At 35.4% G+C, this 11,770-nt stretch overlaps 1 pseudogene; it reads left to right on the top strand.

Annotated features, from left to right (window-relative positions):
* Positions 1–211: 211 nt before the first annotated feature.
* LOC132283265 (small nucleolar RNA R71) lies at positions 212–310 on the top strand (annotated as a pseudogene).
* Positions 311–11,770: the final 11,460 nt, after the last annotated feature.

Raw genomic sequence — 11,770 nt, 5'->3', positions numbered from 1 at the left:
ATGTAAGCCAACACTCTTCCTACCACTAGAATTTCTACCATTCTTCGAAGATAAGGTACGATGTAAAGAATTTTCACTCATGCTCTCATAAAGACGCCACACGTTATCCTCATGCCTATCAATGTAAGAGCCACCCATGGAAGCATCAACCATACCCTTGTAATTATCCAATAAGCTCTCAAAGAAATATTGAACTAATTGCCATTTGGGCATGTCATGATGTGGACACTTCCTAAGTAATTCATTAAAGCGTTCCCATACCTCATGAAATGTTTCCCCATCCCCATGTGAAAATTACCTAATTGAAGTTCTCATGGCATTGGTTTTAGAAACCAGATAGTACTTCTTCAAGAACTCTTGTTGCATTTCCGCCCAAGAAGTTATTGAAAAAGGCTTAAGATTGTTAAACTAATATTTTGCCTTGTCTTTAAGGGTGAATGAAAAAAGTTTGAGGCTTAAGACCTCTTCCGGCATGTCCGTGTATTTCACGGTGGAACATACTTCAAGAAACTCATCCAAATGCTTATAAGGTTCTTCACTTGGAAGTCCATGATAGTTAGAAAGCATTTGAATGGTTTGTGGTTTGATTTCATAGTGGTGTGCTCTTAATGGTGGCAATTGAATGCATGTGGGTGCATTATATTCATTAGGCACATAGTGATCTCTTAAAGTAAGGGGAGGATTAGCAATTGGAGGTGCAATATGGGCACCTTGATTGCTTTGAATGATGGGAGGTGGTGGAGCATAGATTGGCCTTGGCATTCCTAATGGAACTTAGCCTTGTTGTTGTGGTGGATGAACGAATGGCCTTGGCATGCCTAATGGAACTTGCATGTTATCATAATACACATTGGGGTGGAGGATACCTTATTGGTCTATGTGACCAAGGTTTTCCACATGGTCCTCATTGTGTCCTTCCATTGATGAAATTGATTGAATAGAACTACCTTTTCCCCTAGGGTTTCGAACAATGGATTCAAGATGAAAATTTAAAGGGATAAGAGTGGGTCTCAATAATCTACGACCATGCATGCACAATGCAGCACAACAAGAAATAATGACAAACACTTTACCTTCACAACAAGTCAATAATCAATAAACTTCCTCCACATACAATATTCCCATACTCCCATGCTTTAACAACAATATGCAAGAAAAGTAAATTGCTTCCACGCAGGCTCACAATTTATCTAAGAATTAAAATACAAGCCTCCATATGGGCCGATGAGTTAACTAAGGGTTTGAGTAAGAAAAAGCTCACAAAGGTCCTTTAGTACTTCAACTCCAAATTTTTAGCTTTTAGCTTAGCAATTTTTTAATTTTAACCTTTTTCCTTGCTTGCTTAGCTCCTTTGCTTGAAACACTCCTTTGCTCACCTTCTTAGCCCAATGCTCCTAGTCGAACAAGAACAAACACAATAAGTAACAAAAATTGAAAACAAAGTAAAGACACGATCAAAAGAGTACTAATTCCTAATTGATTCCACAAATACGACGTTGCCAATTAATCAATTCCCGGCAACGGCGCCAAAAACTATGGTGGCTTTTCGTGCATGCGCACAAAACAATGAACAAAACTTTGAGTTTGGAAATTAGTGTCAAGTGGGCACTATAATTTAAATTTATAAACCGCTTAACACCTATACTATGTAGTATGAGTGAGAAGGGATCGTCCCAACGGATTGAGGTGTCGTACTAGGTTGGGGAATCAAGATTAGGGTTAGTAGGTCGAGTGATCAAAATAGTGATTGGGTGGTTGAATTACACTAAGAAGCAATTTAAACTAAAGTGAACAATAATGCAATAAAGAGAATGAAAGAGAGAGAGAGAGAGATCTTGGGGTTTAGAGATCACCATTAAGCATAGCTTTTCTACACCTTTAATGAATGATTAATGAGGAGAAGAACATGTATTGCAACAAGGTGTGTGTTTGTGGTTGTTCCAACAAGCATGGATGACAAATTAAGCATATATTATCTAAACAACATGGTGGATAACACAACATATCAAACTAAGCCATTAATTCATTCTTTAAGCTCACAATCCAAACACATCACAAGGTTAGAGAAATATATTACTTGCTTTCATAAGTATGGAACATTAACAACAACCATGGATTGTCCTCCCACTTAACAACTACACTACAACTAAGCTAATGACATGAAATTAAACTAATTAAACTAAGGGAGAGGTACAATCCATCAAGAGATGAGTATGAACCATCAAATAAACCACAAGAATATGCCATTAAGCACTATGTCTTGACAGTCTCTAGATCTATAGCATCAATACACCTAGACATGCATCAATAACACAAGAAATAGAGACAAACACATGAACATCTATTCTAGCATATATAGACCTATGGATAGAATGAAATGATCAATTGAAAGCATTAAACCACGTAAATCACTGAATAAATAAGATCTATATATATATAAGTGTCAACACATGTATCACAATACAAATCCCCTCAGAAATATATAAATCAAGAAGTAGAAAGCATGCTTAGGGCTAACTCTAGCCCCAAGAGGATGTCTAGCCACTCATGGATGATGTTCTCCAACCCTCAAGGGTAAGCTCCATGGAAGAAATCTGCTCCTTGGTTGATGAAGAGTCTCCAATGGTGTCTCTAGCCTCCTCATCTCCTTTACTTCCTCACTAAGTATTATCTTCTCTAAGTATGTATATATGTATAAAAGTGGCTCATATTCCTTATATAAGTAGGTCAAATATCACCCCCAATGAGCTGGGCTCGTACACCAATAATCCTCTAATGATTTGATATGAGACAACTTTTAATGAACTGGAATTTGGAATTTTCTCGGGATTTGGGAAGTTCGATCGATCGAACTTGAGGTGCGATCGATCGAACATGGCTGAGATCTATCGAATTGAAGTTGGATCGATCCTCAATGGTGGCACCTTTTTGGATAAAAACAAATCTGAGATATTTTGAAGATATTTTTGGGAAAAGGACAAAAGTGGTTGGTAGTGTGGTACAGCTGGATAAGATCTGGCATGTGCATAAGGACAAGAAAGTTAGATCGATCAGAGAATGATGTTGGACTGATCGAACTTTTGAGATCTCTGAAGATGACATCATGGCCTGGATCTATCTTTGGAGTGCTGAGATCGATGAAAGTTGGATCGATCGAACTTTTCTTGAGATCGATCGAAGTTGCTGGAATTCCACCATTTGCTTCCTTTTGCCCTACTTTGCTCCTTTCTTTGATTCATCCCAGAATTGCTTCAATTATGCTCTTATTTGGCTGAGTTAGCTTATTTAGGGGCTTGAATATGCAATATTTAGGGGCTTGAATATGCAATATTTAGCACTCATCACACCCCTCTTACATATTGTTAGTCCCTTTACAATACAGAACTAAAAAGCCACTTTCGTGGGAATCACGGTTACATTTATCTTATGAAACAATAGGGGTGCACATGGTTCGGTTTGGTATGGTTCCTACTGGAATCGGAACTAGAACCAGTCTGAATGGTTCCTAAAAAATGGAACCAGAACCGGAACCGAAATCGGAATCGTGAGTAGTGAAACCGTTGACCAAATTGAGACCGGAAGTCGAAGATCTGAGAAGACTTTTGCCGAGGCAGCGGCTAAATTCTCAATAAGTGTTTTGCAAATCTCCGGCCACAGTCCACCCCTCTTCCTTTCCAAGGCTTGATATGAAAGGTCATTCACTAAATAAAAAAAAAAAGAGAAAAAAAACAGAAATATATGGGTTTTGATTACAAAACAAGAATTACAGACCTTGATATATATATATATATATATATATATATATATATATATATATATATATATATATATATATATATGCATACACAAAAAAAAAAAAAAATTACACTTGATTTTAGTTTGCAAAACAAGAATTATAGACCTTGATAAGTTGATTTAGAAAAAAAATTAAAAGAAAACCCATACATACAAGTTAGTAGTTGCACAGAGAGAAGGGGGAAAGCTTGAGAATTGAGAGACAGCGGCTAAAGCTTGCGAACGGCGAACCCGAACTGGAACAGCGAGCGATGGAAACTGAAAGATATGGGTTTTGATTTTTTGAATAATCTTAAAATGATATGCCGATATGGGTTTTGAACTTTTGATTCTTGCAGACAGATCTGAAATATATGGGTTTTGAACTTCTGATTCTTGTAGATTTTATAGATTTGAAATATATGGGTATGTGTTTTGAAATTCTAATTCTTGTAGATTTTGTAGTTTGCAGTTGTAGAGAGAGATAGATAGAGAGAGAGAGAGACGCGGAGAGAGAGAGAGAGGGCAAGTTCAGAGTCAAGAATGAGAATAGAGATGGAGGTGCTTAGGGAGGCAAAAATGATTTGCCTTAAAAATATTTTGTTTTAAAGGTTTATAAATTAGAGTTACTAATATTAATAATATAATTAAATATATATAATATATATTACGGTTCGGTTCGGTTCGGTTCCAGAATCAGATCATAAGATCAGAACCGGAACTGAACCAATTCTCAATGGTTCCTCATTTTAGGAACCAGAACTGGAACCGTGAAAACCGGAATTTAGGTTCTGGTTCTCACGGTTCGGGTTTGGTTTCCGGTTTCATGGTTCTTTTGTGTACCCCTATGCAACAAGCCTTTAAATACCTAGGTTACCCATAGTGGACAAGTTATAGTCTCTTGAAGGTTTCCAGTGAAGATACACTCAAACTTCTCAAATCAGTGCCTTGATTGAACGGTAAGCTCATTTAAACCTATTTTCATATCTTAATGTCCCGGTAATGCATCAATTAGTTAACTACAACAAGTGTAAGTAACTATATTAAACACGAAAAATTTCAAATTCTCAACATCATATCAGCAGCAATGTGCCCATATGTGAGTTTAATCATATGTTTAACAATCTCAATCCCCAAAATCCTTTTTAATAGTGAACTTACAATTTTATACATGTGGCTTCTGTAATACCCCTAATTTTAAAAGGATAGTCTCGGCATTTATTTATTATTTTTATTGTATTTTTGCGTGATTATTTGGTTTAATTATTTTTATTTATTAATTTTATTTAATTGTTTACCTATGTGACATATATTTAATTGGCATTTATTGTTTAAGTGTTTTAATTGTTTAATTGGTATTTATTGTTTAATTATGAATTTTATTTTTGTTAATTGTTTCTTGTTTTCTTTAATTGGGTTGTGTATTTAGTTATATGTGTATTTTCTGTAATTGGATTAGTTTGGTCATTCTAATGTGTAATTGGTTTATTTAAATGTTTTAATTAGATTAAATTAGTATCAGTTACTGTATTAAAATAAATTAATAACTGGTCTAATTTTAAACAGTAGGGTTCCTTAAGAGGTTACGCGTATATAGCCGAGTATCTTATAACCAATATTGCTATATGGGCCGACTGACTAGAGTTTTACATTAGGGCTCTGGCTTTAATTAAACAAGGATTAGGGTTAAGGATTTTTACGCCTATATATATATAGTTATAATCTGTATTAAGGGTTGGAACAAAAAAAAACCTACTCACGTAACATAGATACAGAGAGTTACAGAGTGAGGCTTTGAGAGAGCAGATCAAGTTTGTGAGGTTTCCAACCAAGGCTTCAGGATTTGGCTTAGGAAAAGGGAAGAACAGAAGTAATAGGAGGCTAGACAGTGTTGCAGTGGTTGCCGGAAGTTAGGACGATGGCGACAAGTTTTGAGTCTAAAACTACAGGCAAGTTCTTCTCTTCCTCTTTCCATCTGGCTTGTGTTCTGTGCACCTAGATAATCTCTAGGGTTTAATTAATTATTAAAACAGAACTTAAATGCTTACCATATAAAATATTGATGACCTTTGTGTGTTAAAATAAATTCTGTTTAATGCTTGCAAGTCTTGTTTCAGTTCTTTGTTTAAGCATGTTTTGTTGTTAGCAATTTTAGTTTGTGTAATTGTTTTTAACCTCTGTAAATAAATCATGGGGATGATTATGGGGTGTTATAGGACTCTTAAGATCAGTAGTGAAGAGGAATAGAGGGGTTGGACTAGAACTGTTATTGCAAAATAGTTGCAGATTTATTCCTAACGCGTGTTAGTTCGGTAGCCAATTTAACCTCTGTAATTGATTCTAATGGTTGTTATCAAACCTTTGGGATGCTCATGGGTGTTAATAAGATGCTTAAGATCTATTTTAGAAACCAACAGAGTGGTAGGAATTGATCAGAGAGGGAGCAGACGGACTGAAACGAAGCAACGGGGACAGAGGCTCTCAAAGGAGGTGAGAGCCAGCTCTATGGATGTGGGAGCCGGCTCCCACAACAAGTAGAGCCAGCTCTAAGGACTCCTAGAGCCGGCTCTAGCCTGAAAGAGCCTACTCCCAAAATTTGGAGCAGGCTCCCTTTGCAATATACGATTAATTTTAATTTTTTTTTTTAGTTTTTAAGGCACTGTTTGGTATTATGGACACTGTTTGAGCCTTGGGATGTTTCTAATGGATTGTGGGGAATTTTTAGAGGATCTAATTACTTGATTCTAAGTGTGATTAAACTAGTTGATGCATGGTTTAAGTCTCTAAGATAAAGGATAAAACAGTATAAAAGCGTATGACTTAGTACACTGTTATCGGATGGGACAAAATAAATTGTTTAGGTTAATTTAGCAATTTGTTGGACTATAATATGATTATAGAATTTGTTCTAAATGCATGATAGAGTCATTGATATATTGGATTGGGTCTATGCATGCTTTGGATGCTAGTTATGTAAACTATTAAACTGTTTCCTGCAATTACATGGTTTAATTCTGGGATTTAAATTGCTGAAATCTTAAATACTTTTCTACAATTATTTGGATGGTGGTTTTGAACTGTAAATTACTTGTTCATTATGTATACATTGTAATTTACCTGGATATGGAGGATTGTATGCACTGGTAAGGGACGATGACATACTGGTGACGGTTTAGCTCCAAACACCTAAACCTAACCTAACGGATTTAAGGAATGGGTTTATAAATATTGAATCCTAATTTTCGTTAAGACATGTCAACTGCAACTAAGTTGAGTGGCTTCCTGGATTAATGGACGGAGGTTAAGTCACATCAACTGAATAAGTTGAGTGACTAACTAGTTGGTTTGTTGTATGTCAGTTTATTAAATATTTGAACTACATACCCTGGATTTGGATGGATTTTATATATATGTTTATGGTACCACGAGCTGAGCTTGAGTCTCAAACTCGTTGCTTAGGGTGCGTATATGCAGTGGATGCGTAGCTGGTTATAATAGGTTGAGGTGTACCCTGTTAGGTCTAGGTACTCATGCCCACCTTTGGGTGCGTATTCGCATGTTGCCTTCTATTCAGGTTGAGACCCCTATTATAGACTAGTGAATGTCCCTTAGTGTGGATATATTTATACGTATGGACTAGATAGATATTGTGAGGTGTCTACGATGTATCTGCGTATCGGGTCATTGTATGGATTACAGTTAGATTAGAACTTGCTCGTGGGTCTGACCCACACCTTTATTATTCTTTTCAGGTACAGGACGATTCCAGCCTTAGAGCTTGATCGTGCTTGTCAAGGACAGTCTCACATTCATCTGATTACGTAGGATTTTCTCGATGTTTCTAGCATTTTCTATTTTAAATTTTCAGTTTCAGTTGAACTTTTGGTTAGGGGTCCACCAGTGGATTCCCAAGTTGTAACCTTAAAGTTTTGGGAGGATTGGAGTTTTATTTTTTTCAGTTATGCATAGAGGGTTTTATAATTAATGTTTCTTTCAGTTTTATTCTATCTTTATTATTTCATTTTATCATATGTGTTCGCTTTAAAATACTTTAATTATTTGATATTCCCTCGGGTTTGGGCCTGGGCCTGATCAACCCGTGTCTCGGATCCGAGGGGTATCACACTTACTATCCATACTCATATCTAACTTATGTTATTCATCCATTCACAGGCAAACTTTTCAAATTCCAATCCCCAAGGTATTTTTCTCAATTTTCTACTGGTATGCATTTATTTCATTCAACACTCATTTTTTCAAAAAGGGTATTATGCAATGCTCAGGTCTATTAAGCTTTCTAAATCACTCTAGTAATGAGTTTTCAGCCAATGACTCCCAAACCAGTTGGTTTTTTTAGCGACCCAGGTTTTTATTCAACCTAGTACGTTAGTGATAAACCGAAGATTAACCTGTTAACAGATCCAGATGCGGAAGCAAGAAACAAGATAATGATCTTTAGAGATACAACATACCTCTAAGACACCAATGTGACCCTCAATAAGGTCATGGAGCCCAAAGAAAGTAAATACGGAAGCGACGTTTCAAAAACGGACAAGAATGAACCTAGAGGCGAAATGGTTATTTCTAAAATGAAAGTGGGGACTACCGAGCACACCATTAGAAGACAACAAAAAAATAACAAGGTTAGACTAAAGAATCACTTGATTTGGAGTCTGGATGACAAAGATATCAAGTATTGAAGTCGAAGGAAAAGAAACCCCATCCCGGTTGAAACCAAATCCAGACCCTACTTCATTAAAACTTGAATAACTCCCACTGGGAATTGAATATGAGAATGGGATTGCTGCCATTGGAAAGCTGACTCAAAATTCATGAATTTAGGCTCAAGAATACCCCATTTGGATTACAAATGAAGGAGATATAGCAGTTTGAAGTCGGAACATTAGTAGTGATACAAAATCTAGAAGGCTGATGAATGTGGGCTATTTCGGTCAACCGAATTGGAGTTTCGGACGACCGAACTGGGCAAAAACTTTGCTAAAAACATGTTTTCAAGGGGAGGTTGGTTCGGTAGACCGAAATAAGCCATCGGTCGATCGAATTGGGCCCAAATGGTGAAAATGGCTACTAGAACAAGTGTTTTTACTGTGCAAATGGATTGAACAAAGTACCGGTCGACCGAAATAGGTCGAAAATGGGAAAATCAGGCCTACTATACACCGAGGCTAAAAAGAGTTCCGAAGTTTCATTTGAATCCCCCATGCCATGATCAATTTGCAATATATGCTATTGTGCGATGATGTGAACATGCACGCAAGTGTAAAATGGCATTTTAAACATGTTACAATGGCCTACGGCCTCATTACAATTTATTTACAAGATTTTACATGCCAAACCTCTAAAGTTGAGAAAGATACATTTTTAAACAAAACTTGAAGTTTAAATACATAAACTTGGACTTTAAAGTTTGTGGCCCTTGGCATCATGTCATATATATCAAATAGGTCCCAAATTGTGTATCTATTTATACTTTACATGTTATAAGGCAAAAATAGCCGATTGAACCTAGCTATGTATTACATCCTTATAAGCAAAACTTAAACATGCTAACACTTGCAAGTGAACAAGAAAACTTTAAAAGAAACTTCAAATCTCCAAATCACCTAAGGCAAGTGCAAATCTCCGAGTCTTGAATCCTGTACCTGATCAATACCCTCAGTAACTTCGAGGTGAGTAAACAAGTTTACTCGTAGGGAATGAGCATGCATAGACTCGATTTCTTTCAGTTTTTTAGATTAACATGAAACAGTTCAAAAGGGATCATGCCACCTAATGTCTATGTCAAAGGTGAGACTCAAGGAGCATCCTAAGCTACCTTATAGTGATATTAACGAGAATCATGATATACATATACATATATGAAACGAATCAAGGTCGGGATAATCCAAAGAACACGGTAAGAAGGATACTTAAATATAGATCAACATGAATTGCATTATCAATACAATTAAGCAAGATTTGGAATAATTCATACAACACGACAAGAAAATACTAGAATACAAAGGTCACATTGTCAATGCAATTTACATGATTAGAACATTCCAATTCTCACGATAAGAAGAATACTTAAAATCAAGGACAAGGTTGATGTATTCTATATAACACGACAAGAAGTATACTCGGATATAAGTTAACAAGGATTACAATATCAATGCAATTAACATGATTGAAATATACCAATTAACAAGACAAGAAGTATACTTGAAATCATGGATAAGGCATAATATCTATGCAAATAAAAAGATTGGAGCATTTCACATAGCACGACAAGTTTTAAACTTCAACGAATAGCAACTTGAAATTTAAAGAGTGAAATCAACTAATGTGGAAACTCAGATATCGCCCAGATTAAAACCATACTCTTGGGATCACTTTAGGGCTACTAACCCATGGGTACCTTCCCCTAGTGCGCACTATAGTGTAAGAAGCTTTCTATCTCCCATACTAGAACCAAGTCCTAGCTATGTCAATTCTTGATTGATATCCCAAGTCCCAAAATCAACAAGTTGTGCAAGTCAAGATTGTATCACAATACAAGAAATGCATTAACCACGTTTCTTACACAACCAAGATTTCGGAACACAAAAGTCATACCTTAAGTTCTCAACTATGATGACATGTGAAATGTCAAGAAATCACAGTGTGCATCTATATGACAAGAACCAAGATATATAGCACAAGAAATCCATTGAAGTAAATATACCAAAAGTATAAGATACATGATTCAATTACTTACTAAACAATACATATGTAATTAAACCATTCCAAGACAATTGTGCAAGTCTATGAAGTACATTAATGAAACCAAGATAGAAGGGGTCATGATTCAATCAACGGAAGCATAAAAGGGAATTTAATCTACTTAAGGGATTAAATTATCAAGATTTCAAGGCAAGTCCAATATTATACGAACAAAATATGTTAAGGATAAGTTCAATGTCAAGTTACAAGTTCACTTTATACGAATTACAACCATGTGAATTAGATTCCATACAAAGGAAATAAATAAATGCAAGTTTTAAAACTTATCCGATTATTCTCAATTTGATACATGTGAAGGAACTTGTCAAGGAAAACATGAATACCAAGTTAGAAACTTAACCAAGTCCAAGGAACTATTGAATGGATTTTAATTAATTCATTTAATTAAAATCTCTAGATTTTGAAATTCATCCACATGATCTCAAATTAATATATGTTATACAACATTTCATGACTTGATTTAAAAACTTGATACAAGTGAATTCTAAGCAAGATACGGCCATGAGTATTAAACTTTAATACTAGAAAAAGAATTAAATGAAAGGTTTCAAAACCTAATAAAATATGCTACATTTAATATATGCGCAGATTCATGGCATGTACATCAAGAACATCAAGTCGGAAATCCAATTAAGTGAAAGTACACTTGGAATAAATTCATTAATCAAATTAATTAAATATTACTAGATTTCAAAACAACTCCGATTACTCTCAAATTCACCTATGTTGAAGAGCATGCTGAGGCCTAATATAATATACTAACCCATATTTGATTTCAAGCTAGTTAAGGCCACACGAATTAAATATTTATTCAAGATAAAGATTAAATAAAATCTTCAATACTTGTCCAAAAGCTCTCAATTTAATATACGTCAATGAACATATCAAGGGGTAATATTCTATTATGTTACATGTTTAAACCAAGTTGCAACCAACTGGGAAAATCAAGTCTTACACAAAGAAATAATTAATTAAAGTTTTTAGATTTGATGCAAAGACATGTAAATGAGTTGTATAAGCATCAATAGCATGCAATATAATAAGAATATAAACTATAACACCCCCTACCTCAATTTGAGATGAAAATCTCAAATCCCCACTGAAAGAAAAGGGCTTTGAATCTAACGATACCGTGGGGTTTTGTCGGGGACAACACGGTGAACAAGAATCCCAAGGAAGCCCCATGAAAATCACAACTTGACTTCAAACCCAA

This window comes from Cornus florida, unplaced genomic scaffold (genome assembly GCF_030987335.1).
Source record: "Cornus florida cultivar Cherokee Brave unplaced genomic scaffold, ASM3098733v1 CherokeeBrave_3.0.0_Hap2_Chr01, whole genome shotgun sequence".
Lineage (NCBI taxonomy): Eukaryota > Viridiplantae > Streptophyta > Magnoliopsida > Cornales > Cornaceae > Cornus > Cornus florida.
This window is presented reverse-complemented; position numbering and strand designations above follow the sequence as displayed.